General features: G+C 50.8%; 8 non-coding genes across 8 annotated transcripts; all 8 read right to left on the reverse strand.

Annotated features, from left to right (window-relative positions):
* Positions 1 to 92: 92 nt before the first annotated feature.
* LOC142936874 (U5 spliceosomal RNA) lies at positions 93 to 209 on the reverse strand. Its single transcript, XR_012948994.1, has one exon. It is a non-coding gene; the product is annotated as a U5 spliceosomal RNA (small nuclear RNA).
* A 204-nt stretch (positions 210 to 413) lies between these two features.
* On the reverse strand, positions 414 to 577 carry LOC142936637 (U1 spliceosomal RNA). Its single transcript, XR_012948785.1, has one exon. It is a non-coding gene; the product is annotated as a U1 spliceosomal RNA (small nuclear RNA).
* A 281-nt stretch (positions 578 to 858) lies between these two features.
* LOC142936716 (U2 spliceosomal RNA) lies at positions 859 to 1,049 on the reverse strand. Its single transcript, XR_012948859.1, has one exon. It is a non-coding gene; the product is annotated as a U2 spliceosomal RNA (small nuclear RNA).
* A 176-nt stretch (positions 1,050 to 1,225) lies between these two features.
* Positions 1,226 to 1,342, reverse strand: LOC142936875 (U5 spliceosomal RNA). Its single transcript, XR_012948995.1, has one exon. It is a non-coding gene; the product is annotated as a U5 spliceosomal RNA (small nuclear RNA).
* A 204-nt stretch (positions 1,343 to 1,546) lies between these two features.
* Positions 1,547 to 1,710, reverse strand: LOC142936638 (U1 spliceosomal RNA). Its single transcript, XR_012948786.1, has one exon. It is a non-coding gene; the product is annotated as a U1 spliceosomal RNA (small nuclear RNA).
* A 287-nt stretch (positions 1,711 to 1,997) lies between these two features.
* Positions 1,998 to 2,192, reverse strand: LOC142936804 (U2 spliceosomal RNA). Its single transcript, XR_012948934.1, has one exon. It is a non-coding gene; the product is annotated as a U2 spliceosomal RNA (small nuclear RNA).
* A 5,208-nt stretch (positions 2,193 to 7,400) lies between these two features.
* LOC142936655 (U1 spliceosomal RNA) lies at positions 7,401 to 7,564 on the reverse strand. Its single transcript, XR_012948802.1, has one exon. It is a non-coding gene; the product is annotated as a U1 spliceosomal RNA (small nuclear RNA).
* Positions 7,565 to 7,851: 287 nt separating this feature from the next.
* LOC142936798 (U2 spliceosomal RNA) lies at positions 7,852 to 8,050 on the reverse strand. Its single transcript, XR_012948930.1, has one exon. It is a non-coding gene; the product is annotated as a U2 spliceosomal RNA (small nuclear RNA).
* Between the last annotated feature and the right edge of the window lie 5,118 nt (positions 8,051 to 13,168).

The following is a 13,168-nucleotide window of genomic DNA, read 5'->3' on the forward strand; positions in this document are numbered from 1 at the left end:
GTGGCTGCTGCTTTGGCACACATCCAAGCACTCCATGGTCAAGCACCGTGGTCTCGTTAATGAGAGCTTTCTTTCTTTTCACAACTGTACAAGGCTCAGCCAAATGGCAAAGCCTGCTAAAAATAGGTTGAACTCATTGGTATTCCTCTCCACGGAAGTCTTTAGTAAAAGGCGAAAGACTTGTGCGTTATGAAGAGAAACCAAAGTAAGTACAGCAACATTGTCAAGAACAGCCAAAGTCCCTAGTTGCCCAAGTCAAAACGCTCATGGTAAGCCTGAGTTCACGTGCCCTGTTCCAAATCTGAAGCCACACCCATTCCCACATCTTAAAGAGGGCAATATTCTCCATAGTACTATTTCCTCCCCTCCAGTCAAAAGTACAAATCACTTGATATTCTTTTCAATAAAACAATCAGGGGAGAGCGCGAACGCAGTCCCCCACTACCAGAAATTATGCAGTCGAGATTCCCACATTTGGGGAATTCGCAGTGGTCAGAACAACCGGAGTGCAATGGCTGGGCCTCGCCCTGGGTGAACCACCTTCTTGATCATGGTATCTCCCCTGCCAGGTAAGTATGAGTTGGAAGAGACAGAGACGGGCGGCATTCCCAGACGCAGTACTCCGGATGACGGTTCCCAGATGGCATAATCCCAGAGTGCAGGGATTTAGCATTAAGCTCAGGCTGGGAGCACAGCGATGTTCCACGAGGGGCGTCAGTAAGGAATAAACAAGGCCTTTGTTTGACACAATCCCCAGCCTTGAAGACAGACAGCGAATGAGATCCTCGTCGTTCATTAAAGTGTGAAGCTAATCAACAGATCCATTTGGATTGGTGTTTGGTTGTCCACAAGGCATTTGAGGAGTGCACCGTTCCCGGCAATGCTGCAATACCGGGTCAATGCGTGGAGTGAACGGGGCAAGCCCCTTTTTCATCTCCCGATGCTAAAAATCTGCTTAATACGTTATCCTCATATAGAGGACATATCAGATATTAAACTGATAAGAACAGATACTACACTTGATCTTAGCCAAAAGGCCGAGAAGCGATGAGCCCCAACTGTTTGCTTCCTGAGTCACCCTCCTGACACGTTTCACCCTTGTCATGGTGCAGTTCTTTCCAAGGGACATAGCAGTGGCTGCTGCTTTGGCACACATCCAAGCACTCCATGGTCAAGCACCGTGGTCTCGTTAAGGACAGCTTTCTTTCTTTTCACAACTGTACAAGGCTCAGCCAAATGGCAAAGCCTGCTAAAAATAGGTTGAACTCATTGGTATTCCTCTCCACGGAAGTCTTTAGTAAAAGGCGAAAGACTTGTGCGTTATGAAGAGAAACCAAAGTAAGTACAGCAACATTGTCAAGAACAGCCAAAGTCCCTAGTTGCCCAAGTCAAAACGCTCATGGTAAGCCTGAGTTCACGTGCCCTGTTCCAAATCTGAAGCCACACCCATTCCCACATCTTAAAGAGGGCAATATTCTCCATAGTACTATTTCCTCCCCTCCAATCAAAAGTACAAATCACTTGATATTCTTTTCAACAAAACAATCAGGGGAGAGCGCGAACGCAGTCCCCCACTACCAGAAATTATGCAGTCGAGATTCCCACATTTGGGGAATTCGCAGTGGTCAGAACAACCGGAGTGCAATGGCTGGGCCTCGCCCTGGGTGAACCACCTTCTTGATCATGGTATCTCCCCTGCCAGGTAAGTATGAGTTGGAAGAGACAGAGACAGGGGCGGCATTCCCAGATGCAGTACTCCGGATGACGGTTCCCAGATGGCATAATCCCAGAGTGCAGCCCTTTAGCATTAAGCTCAGGCTGGGAGCACAGCGATGTTCCACGAGGGGCGTCAGTAAGGAATAAACAAGGCCTTTGTTTGACACAATCCCCAGCCTTGAAGACAGACAGCGAATGAGATCCTCGTCGTTCATTAAAGTGTGAAGCTAATCAACAGACTGATCCATTTGGATTGGTGTTTGGTTGTCCACAAGGCATTTGAGGAGTGCACCATTCCCGGCAATGCTGCAATACCGGGTCAATGCGTGGAGTGAACGGAGCAAGCCCCTTTTTCATCTCCCGATGCTAAAAATCTGCTTAATACGTTATCCTCATATAGAGGACATATCAGATATTAAACTGATAAGAACAGATTTTTTTTTTTTTTTTTTTTTTTTTTATTATCAAAATTCTGTACACAAATCATACAATTTCAAACATACAAACTTCACATGTTTTGCATCATGCAACTTAAATATATTTCACAGTTACATGTCAGTAACCAGCATTTGTCAATACACAAAAAAACACAAAATACACTTATGCAATGTCTTCAGGATTCACCATCCCCACCCAAAACCTCCTTTCCACCTTTCCAAGGCAGCATGCTTCCCCCACTTCCTGATGTCCCGTTCAATCCTCCCCTTTATATCTAATTCCACTCTCTTTAACACCCCCTCCAAGCGACTTTCCCTGTTTTTTCCCACCAGGTCTTGCCTAGCCACCCACAAACTCCTCTTAACCAGGCTTATAATTAGCCACGTAAGGAAATGTTTACTCCCCAAACCTCCCCCTTCTACCACCCTAGTCCATGTCAATTTAAACCCAGGGTCTAACCTCCCCAGCCATGTCGCTGCTCTACTCCACACAATACTAGCAAAGGGACAGTCCCACATGACATGCCTGACAGTTTCTTCCCCCATACAGCCTTCCCTCGGGCACACAGGGGATCTTGCTAAACTATGCCGGTACATTACATCTCGCACTGGCAGACATTTGTGAAGGCATAGCCAATTGAGATCTTTGAGACCATTGTCCAGCCCCCGTGGCTGTATCCCCTTCCAAATACTCTTCGGGATCCCAACCACTGCCGGTGCGATCACTCTCTGTCTGACAACTTTATAAAGGAATTTGTGGTTCAGTCTGACACTGGTTTCTGAGGCCTCGGGATGGGCCCGCAGCCACCTGGCTGCGTACTGGTAATGCCATGGCTGTTGCTCCACCCGGGGCCCTAAATTGTTCCAGACCAACACGCGCCTGGCCTGATAGGAAAAATAGAGCCGCAGGAAGTGTCCTGATGGGTGTACGACTGGAGTTGACATCTCCCTCCACAAAAAAGAAACAAATATGCAGTCTAGCTTCAACGGGAGGTGTGGGACATCTCTTCCCCCTGCTTCAATCCCTGCCAGCATGCGGGCCCTCGCCACATACTCATATCTCCCTCCCCACAAGAAAGTGAACACGAGGCGCATAATAGGTCTCCTCATACTGACTGGCATTGGGTATATGTATGCCAAGTACACAAGAGATGGCATAATATCTACCTTCAGAACCAGTACTTTCCCTATCAAAGTCAGGCCCCTGCTCTTCCAGAGAGCAAACTTCTTCTGGACTGCCATAAAGCGCCTAGTCCAGTTGGCCGTGGCACTATGGGCTGTCTCAAAGCTGACCCCTAGTACCTTCAGCGGTCCCGTGCAGAGCGTCAGCCCCCCTGGTACCTCCGTCCTTTCTTTCCAGCGCCCAAAGAACTTCACAGAAGACTTGGCACAATTAAGTTTAGCACTAGCCACCTTACCAAAGCTCTGGAAAATTTCCAAGGCTCGAAGAAGGCATGTGTCGGTGTCCAGCTGCAGTGTGGTGTCATCTGCGTACTGAGACAGTTTAACTCGTAAGCCCCCACTGCCAGGTAGCAGGAAACCTCTCACACCCGGATCAGCCCGAATGGCTGCCGCCAGGGGCTCCATGTAAAGGATGTAAAGCAGTGGTGAAAGCGGACACCCCTGTCTTACCCCTGAGTGCAAACTAAAAATGTCTCCTAGGTGGCCGTTAACTGAAACCATGCTCCCTACACCTGTGTACAATATGCGTAACCATCCCATAAAAGCCTGACTGAAGCCTAACCTCTGCAAAACTCTAAACATAAAACCCCAATGAACCCTGTCAAAAGCTTTTGCCTGGTCGAGACCAACCACCATCAGTGGCAGGTGCCGGTCTTCCGCCCACGCGACAGCGTCCCGAATGAGCTGTAGATTCCATCTCACTGAGCGCCCCGCTACCCCACATGTTTGGTCCACATGGACCACATGAGGAAGTGCTATGCCTAGACGATCCGCTAGGACCTTTGCCAGGAGTTTGTAGTCAACACACAGCATGGTCAGTGGTCGCCAGTTCCCTAGGTCGGCACGATCCCCCTTCTTATAAAGAAGTGAGATAACTCCGGTGGCCGCAGAACCTCCCATTGTACCTGTGCGGAGTATTGCGGACAACACCTCCAACACTACCGGCCCAAGTACATCCCAGAACTTGAGATAAAACTCTGCTGGGAGCCCATCGATGCCAGGCACCTTCCGCCTCTTCATTCTCTGGAGGGCCCACTCAATCTCTATTAGGGTGAGCGGGGCCTCCAAAGCCTGTACTATATCCTTCGGCACCCGCTGGGTCAGAAAATCCAGGAATACCTCTCCTCCTCCTACCTCTATGTCTTTCTCCCTAAACCTTGTGCGATAGTAGTCCGTGGCAGCCTGCACCATCTCTACCCCTTCTGACACCACCCTGCCCTGCTTGTCCATTAACCCGGTCACTACCTGTTTTGCCCTATCAGCCCGTACTGAGCTGAAGAAAGCAGCGGAACACGTCTCGAACTCCTCACGGAATGTTTCACGTGATCGCAACAGGTATGCCCTGGCCTTACCCTCATATACGTCCCTAAGCTGTGCTTTAAGGGAGTCACAAGCCTGCTGATTTATAATGCCGCCCCAGTTTCCCCCGGCGTACTCACGTTCGAGAAGGTGCTGAAGGCGAAACACCTCCCTCCTCGCCATACTCGCCTTCCTTTTACAATACTTTAAACAAAAAAATTGTATCCGCTTTTTAGCAACCTCCCACCACTCAATTACTCCGGAACACAATGACCTTAGTCCTTCCAGGCCTTTGAAAAATGAACGGAAATGTTGGTTGAAAACCTCCTCCTCCAGGATGCTGACGTTAAGGTGCCAGTACCCAGTTCCAAACACTGGCACATCTGAGTGCACTTCCAATAGCAGCCCGTCATGATCTGAGAAGAACACAGGGAGCAGTCTGCCTGCCAATAGCCTGAAAGACTTGGAAAGAAAAACATAATCCAAACATTTAACGATGCCCCTAGAGTTGCGCCATGTGGGACCTGTTACCTGTGGCCTGACCTCCCTCGCCCCATCTACCAGGCCATGTTTAGCCATGAGGTTGGAAATAAACCCATCGCTGGTATCTCCCCCCTTGCCCAACTCAACATTAAAATCACCCCCTATCACTACCTGCCTACTGGTGGCCAGGTGCGGCTCCAATTGACCAGCCATCTCTTGCCTTTCTGTTGGAGTTTGTGCTCCATAGACCACAATAACCCTAAGCTTGACTGTCCCCCATGTGATGTCTGCGCCCATTATCCTCCCCTGGACAATAACAAAGGAAGACTCCACCTTGATCTCTTGAAACCCAAATAAAATCCCAACCCCAGTAGAGTGGACCCCCCCTACGCTCCAAACTGAGTCCCCTTTTGTCCACTCCCTCGAAAAAATCCCCACGTCCCCCCCATCCCGTAAATGTACCTCCTGCAAAAAACAAAAGGCAACCTGGTGCGACTCCACAAAATTAAAAACAACCCTTCTTTTAACTGGGTCCCTCATTCCCCTTGCGTTTATAGTGAGAACCTTAAAAAAACCCATTGTGCATCTTAAATAAAGATTCCTATTGCTGGTTCCCACTACCCTAAAGGTATACATTCTCTTTATCCATCTCGTCAGCCCAGGAAAACGGCACTGCGTTTGGCGACGTTGTTGGTCTGTTAAGCCCCTCATAAGCGTCCTCCCCTAAGGGGGACGACAGCATGAGCAGGCCTGGGGGAAGATCGAAGCTCAGGCCTAAACCGTCTGTTAGTATGGCAGCTGCTTCTCCCAATGACTGCTCACCCATCTCCCCTCCCACCTCTTGACCCGTATCCCCATCCTTCTGCTCCTGGGCCCCTCCTTCCTCCACTTTATCAGCGGCTCTCTTATGCTGACCTGTTCCCCCTCCCCTCCCCCCCTCAATCCCACCCTTGTTGGTCTGTCCCCCCTTTGACTTTTTGCTCCGTACCCCCTCCCCACTCTCTCCAAGCTCTGTCGAGAGTCCTGTTCCGAATGCCTGCGACCCTTTCCGTGCCCCTTGCTTTGATTTGGAGGGAGCAGGATCGGAAGTGAGGACAGGAAACTCGTCCATAATGTCTGTGGATGCCTTGGCCATTCCGTCTGTTCCGGCGGTGCCCTCATCCCGGGGCGCTGCCTCCCCTTTACTCCCCAACGCGTCAGCTCCGGAGCCCTCCTGTACCGTCCTCTCCCCGTCATTCTGTGTGGCTCCCCTACTCGGCTCGCCAGCCTCAGTCGGTTTGGCAGCCTCCGCAAAAGTTTTCTTGCGGCCAGGACAACCTCGGTACAGGTGGTCAGTTCCACCGCATCCATGGCACGTCCTTGGCTCTGTGCAGTCCTTGGCGGAATGCCCTGCTTGCCCACAGAAACGGCATCTTGTTTCCCCACAGCCTGCCTCTGAATGTCCTGACTGTCTGCACTTCCTGCAGAAAGCAGGTTGCCGTGGGTAAAATAGATACCCACGATCTCCACCAAGGCTGAAGAAGGCAGGTGGATGTTTCAGGCCTCCTGGACCTTCTGCGTCATGATACAGCAGTACCTGGAACTGGCGCCGTCCAGTCCAAAACCCCAGGGTGTCCTTTATATGCCTTGCAGCCGTCACCACCTCTCCATACTGCCCCAGGAATGCAGCTAGTGCTGAGTCATTAACAAAGGGGTTGTACATATGCACAGTTATTGTTCTGAAATTAGGTCTGTCCAGGTTCAGTACTCTGTAGCCGGCTAGCGGCCTTACCCCTGCCTCTGCTCGGCAAATTTCAGCCACACTCCGGTAGATCTCCTCGGTCCTCAGTGTAACGTCGAACGCCTTCTCCTGCTGGTTCCACTGGATGCAGTGCACCTCCTCCACCTTCAGTTGTAGCTGCCCAATTATGACTTGCCTGCCAAAGAACTCTCTGGACTGCAGTTTGTAGTCTTCCGTGGTTGCCTGGAATCGTAGCGTGTGTCTCAGCCCGACCCTTGGGATCGACTGCTCTTTTTGGCCCCTTGCGGCCATTGCTGTCTCGTTGTTAGCTCTCTCTGTGCTGTATTTTTCCGCAACACCACTTGATCTTAGCCAAAAGGCCGAGAAGCGATGAGCCCCAACTGTTTGCTTCCTGAGTCACCCTCCTGACACGTTTCACCCTGTTCCAAATCTGAAGCCACACCCATTCCCACATCTTAAAGAGGGCAATATTCTCCATAGTACTATTTCCTCCCCTCCAATCAAAAGTACAAACCACTTGATATTCTTTTCAACAAAACAATCAGGGGAGAGCGCGAACGCAGTCCCCCACTACCAGAAATTATGCAGTCGAGATTCCCACATTTGGGGAATTCGCAGTGGTCAGAACAACCGGAGTGCAATGGCTGGGCCTAGCCCTGGGTGAACCACCTTCTTGATCATGGTATCTCCCCTGCCAGGTAAGTATGAGTTGGAAGAGACAGAGACAGGGGCGGCATTCCCAGATGCAGTACTCCGGATGACGGTTCCCAGATGGCATAATCCCAGAGTGCAGCCCTTTAGCATTAAGCTCAGGCTGGGAGCACAGCGATGTTCCACGAGGGGCATCAGTAAGGAATAAACAAGGCCTTTGTTTGACACAATCCCCAGCCTTGAAGACAGACAGCGAATGAGATCCTCGTCGTTCATTAAAGTGTGAAGCTAATCAACAGACTGATCCATTTGGATTGGTGTTTGGTTGTCCACAAGGCATTTGAGGAGTGCACCGTTCCCGGCAATGCTGCAATACCGGGTCAATGCGTGGAGTGAACGGAGCAAGCCCCTTTTTCATCTCCCGATGCTAAAAATCTGCTTAATACGTTATCCTCATATAGAGGACATATCAGATATTAAACTGATAAGAACAGATTTTTTTTTTTTTTTTTTTTTTTTTTTTTTATTATCAAAATTCTGTACACAAATCATACAATTTCAAACATACAAACTTCACATGTTTTGCATCATGCAACTTAATTATATTTCACAGTTACATGTCAGTAACCAGCATTTGTCAATACACAAAAAAACACAAAATACACTTATGCAATGTCTTCAGGATTCACCATCCCCACCCAAAACCTCCTTTCCACCTTTCCAAGGCAGCATGCTTCCCCCACTTCCTGATGTCCCGTTCAATCCTCCCCTTTATATCTAATTCCACTCTCTTTAACACCCCCTCCAAGCGACTTTCCCTGTTTTTTCCCACCAGGTCTTGCCTAGCCACCCACAAACTCCTCTTAACCAGGCTTATAATTAGCCACGTAAGGAAATGTTTACTCCCCAAACCTCCCCCTTCTACCACCCTAGTCCATGTCAATTTAAACCCAGGGTCTAACCTCCCCAGCCATGTCGCTGCTCTACTCCACACAATACTAGCAAAGGGACAGTCCCACATGACATGCCTGACAGTTTCTTCCCCCATACAGCCTTCCCTCGGGCACACAGGGGATCTTGCTAAACTATGCCGGTACATTACATCTCGCACTGGCAGACATTTGTGAAGGCATAGCCAATTGAGATCTTTGAGACCATTGTCCAGCCCCCGTGGCTGTATCCCCTTCCAAATACTCTTCGGGATCCCAACCACTGCCGGTGCGATCACTCTCTGTCTGACAACTTTATAAAGGAATTTGTGGTTCAGTCTGACACTGGTTTCTGAGGCCTCGGGATGGGCCCGCAGCCACCTGGCTGCGTACTGGTAATGCCATGGCTGTTGCTCCACCCGGGGCCCTAAATTGTTCCAGACCAACACGCGCCTGGCCTGATAGGAAAAATAGAGCCGCAGGAAGTGTCCTGATGGGTGTACGACTGGAGTTGACATCTCCCTCCACAAAAAAGAAACAAATATGCAGTCTAGCTTCAACGGGAGGTGTGGGACATCTCTTCCCCCTGCTTCAATCCCTGCCAGCATGCGGGCCCTCGCCACATACTCATATCTCCCTCCCCACAAGAAAGTGAACACGAGGCGCATAATAGGTCTCCTCATACTGACTGGCATTGGGTATATGTATGCCAAGTACACAAGAGATGGCATAATATCTACCTTCAGAACCAGTACTTTCCCTATCAAAGTCAGGCCCCTGCTCTTCCAGAGAGCAAACTTCTTCTGGACTGCCATAAAGCGCCTAGTCCAGTTGGCCGTGGCACTATGGGCTGTCTCAAAGCTGACCCCTAGTACCTTCAGCGGTCCCATGCAGAGCGTCAGCCCCCCTGGTACCTCCGTCCTTTCTTTCCAGCGCCCAAAGAACTTCACAGAAGACTTGGCACAATTAAGTTTAGCACTAGCCACCTTACCAAAGCTCTGGAAAATTTCCAAGGCTCGAAGAAGGCATGTGTCGGTGTCCAGCAGCAGTGTGGTGTCATCTGCATACTGAGACAGTTTAACTCGTAAGCCCCCACTGCCAGGTAGCAGGAAACCTCTCACACCCGGATCAGCCCGAATGGCTGCCGCCAGGGGCTCCATGTAAAGGATGTAAAGCAGTGGTGAAAGCGGACACCCCTGTCTTACCCCTGAGTGCAAACTAAAAATGTCTCCTAGGTGGCCGTTAACTGAAACCATGCTCCCTACACCTGTGTACAATATGCGTAACCATCCCATAAAAGCCTGACTGAAGCCTAACCTCTGCAAAACTCTAAACATAAAACCCCAATGAACCCTGTCAAAAGCTTTTGCCTGGTCGAGACCAACCACCATCAGTGGCAGGTGCCGGTCTTCCGCCCACGCGACAGCGTCCCGAATGAGCTGTAGATTCCATCTCACTGAGCGCCCCGCTACCCCACATGTTTGGTCCACATGGACCACATGAGGAAGTGCTATGCCTAGACGATCCGCTAGGACCTTTGCCAGGAGTTTGTAGTCAACACACAGCATGGTCAGTGGTCGCCAGTTCCCTAGGTCGGCACGATCCCCCTTCTTATAAAGAAGTGAGATAACTCCGGTGGCCGCAGAACCTCCCATTGTACCTGTGCGGAGTATTGCGGACAACACCTCCAACACTACCGGCCCAAGTACATCCCAGAACTTGAGATAAAACTCTGCTGGGAGCCCATCGATGCCAGGCACCTTCCGCCTCTTCATTCTCTGGAGGGCCCACTCAATCTCTATTAGGGTGAGCGGGGCCTCCAAAGCCTGTACTATATCCTTCGGCACCCGCTGGGTCAGAAAATCCAGGAATACCTCTCCTCCTCCTACCTCTATGTCTTTCTCCCTAAACCTTGTGCGATAGTAGTCCGTGGCAGCCTGCACCATCTCTACCCCTTCTGACACCACCCTGCCCTGCTTGTCCATTAACCCGGTCACTACCTGTTTTGCCCTATCAGCCCGTACTGAGCTGAAGAAAGCAGCGGAACACGTCTCGAACTCCTCACGGAATGTTTCACGTGATCGCAACAGGTATGCCCTGGCCTTACCCTCATATACGTCCCTAAGCTGTGCTTTAAGGGAGTCACAAGCCTGCTGATTTATAATGCCGCCCCAGTTTCCCCCGGCGTACTCATGTTCGAGAAGGTGCTGAAGGCGAAACACCTCCCTCCTCGCCATACTCGCCTTCCTTTTACAATACTTTAAACAAAAAAATTGTATCCGCTTTTTAGCAACCTCCCACCACTCAATTACTCCGGAACACAATGACCTTAGTCCTTCCAGGCCTTTGAAAAATGAACGGAAATGTTGGTTGAAAACCTCCTCCTCCAGGATGCTGACGTTAAGGTGCCAGTACCCAGTTCCAAACACTGGCACATCTGAGTGCACTTCCAATAGCAGCCCGTCATGATCTGAGAAGAACACAGGGAGCAGTCTGCCTGCCAATAGCCTGAAAGACTTGGAAAGAAAAACATAATCCAAACATTTAACGATGCCCCTAGAGTTGCGCCATGTGGGACCTGTTACCTGTGGCCTGACCTCCCTCGCCCCATCTACCAGGCCATGTTTAGCCATGAGGTTGGAAATAAACCCATCGCTGGTATCTCCCCCCTTGCCCAACTCAACATTAAAATCACCCCCTATCACTACCTGCCTACTGGTGGCCAGGTGCGGCTCCAATTGACCAGCCATCTCTTGCCTTTCTGTTGGAGTTTGTGCTCCATAGACCACAATAACCCTAAGCTTGACTGTCCCCCATGTGATGTCTGCGCCCATTATCCTCCCCTGGACAATAACAAAGGAAGACTCCACCTTGATCTCTTGAAACCCAAATAAAATCCCAACCCCAGTAGAGTGGACCCCCCCTACGCTCCAAACTGAGTCCCCTTTTGTCCACTCCCTCGAAAAAATCCCCACGTCCCCCCCATCCCGTAAATGTACCTCCTGCAAAAAACAAAAGGCAACCTGGTGCGACTCCACAAAATTAAAAACAACCCTTCTTTTAACTGGGTCCCTCATTCCCCTTGCGTTTATAGTGAGAACCTTAAAAAAACCCATTGTGCATCTTAAATAAAGATTCCTATTGCTGGTTCCCACTACCCTAAAGGTATACATTCTCTTTATCCATCTCGTCAGCCCAGGAAAACGGCACTGCGTTTGGCGACGTTGTTGGTCTGTTAAGCCCCTCATAAGCGTCCTCCCCTAAGGGGGACGACAGCATGAGCAGGCCTGGGGGAAGATCGAAGCTCAGGCCTAAACCGTCTGTTAGTATGGCAGCTGCTTCTCCCAATGACTGCTCACCCATCTCCCCTCCCACCTCTTGACCCGTATCCCCATCCTTCTGCTCCTGGGCCCCTCCTTCCTCCACTTTATCAGCGGCTCTCTTATGCTGACCTGTTCCCCCTCCCCTCCCCCCCTCAATCCCACCCTTGTTGGTCTGTCCCCCCTTTGACTTTTTGCTCCGTACCCCCTCCCCACTCTCTCCAAGCTCTGTCGAGAGTCCTGTTCCGAATGCCTGCGACCCTTTCCGTGCCCCTTGCTTTGATTTGGAGGGAGCAGGATCGGAAGTGAGGACAGGAAACTCGTCCATAATGTCTGTGGATGCCTTGGCCATTCCGTCTGTTCCGGCGGTGCCCTCATCCCGGGGCGCTGCCTCCCCTTTACTCCCCAACGCGTCAGCTCCGGAGCCCTCCTGTACCGTCCTCTCCCCGTCATTCTGTGTGGCTCCCCTACTCGGCTCGCCAGCCTCAGTCGGTTTGGCAGCCTCCGCAAAAGTTTTCTTGCGGCCAGGACAACCTCGGTACAGGTGGTCAGTTCCACCGCATCCATGGCACGTCCTTGGCTCTGTGCAGTCCTTGGCGGAATGCCCTGCTTGCCCACAGAAACGGCATCTTGTTTCCCCACAGCCTGCCTCTGAATGTCCTGACTGTCTGCACTTCCTGCAGAAAGCAGGTTGCCGTGGGTAAAATAGATACCCACGATCTCCACCAAGGCTGAAGAAGGCAGGTGGATGTTTCAGGCCTCCTGGACCTTCTGCGTCATGATACAGCAGTACCTGGAACTGGCGCCGTCCAGTCCAAAACCCCAGGGTGTCCTTTATATGCCTTGCAGCCGTCACCACCTCTCCATACTGCCCCAGGAATGCAGCTAGTGCTGAGTCATTAACAAAGGGGTTGTACATATGCACAGTTATTGTTCTGAAATTAGGTCTGTCCAGGTTCAGTACTCTGTAGCCGGCTAGCGGCCTTACCCCTGCCTCTGCTCGGCAAATTTCAGCCACACTCCGGTAGATCTCCTCGGTCCTCAGTGTAACGTCGAACGCCTTCTCCTGCTGGTTCCACTGGATGCAGTGCACCTCCTCCACCTTCAGTTGTAGCTGCCCAATTATGACTTGCCTGCCAAAGAACTCTCTGGACTGCAGTTTGTAGTCTTCCGTGGTTGCCTGGAATCGTAGCGTGTGTCTCAGCCCGACCCTTGGGATCGACTGCTCTTTTTGGCCCCTTGCGGCCATTGCTGTCTCGTTGTTAGCTCTCTCTGTGCTGTATTTTTCCGCAACACCACTTGATCTTAGCCAAAAGGCCGAGAAGCGATGAGCCCCAACTGTTTGCTTCCTGAGTCACCCTCCTGACACGTTTCACCCTTGTCATGGTGCAGTTCTTTCCAAGGGACATA

Source organism: Anarhichas minor, unplaced genomic scaffold (genome assembly GCF_050575085.1).
Source record: "Anarhichas minor isolate MPS153535 unplaced genomic scaffold, ASM5057508v1 ptg000073l, whole genome shotgun sequence".
Taxonomy (NCBI): Eukaryota; Metazoa; Chordata; class Actinopteri; order Perciformes; family Anarhichadidae; genus Anarhichas; species Anarhichas minor.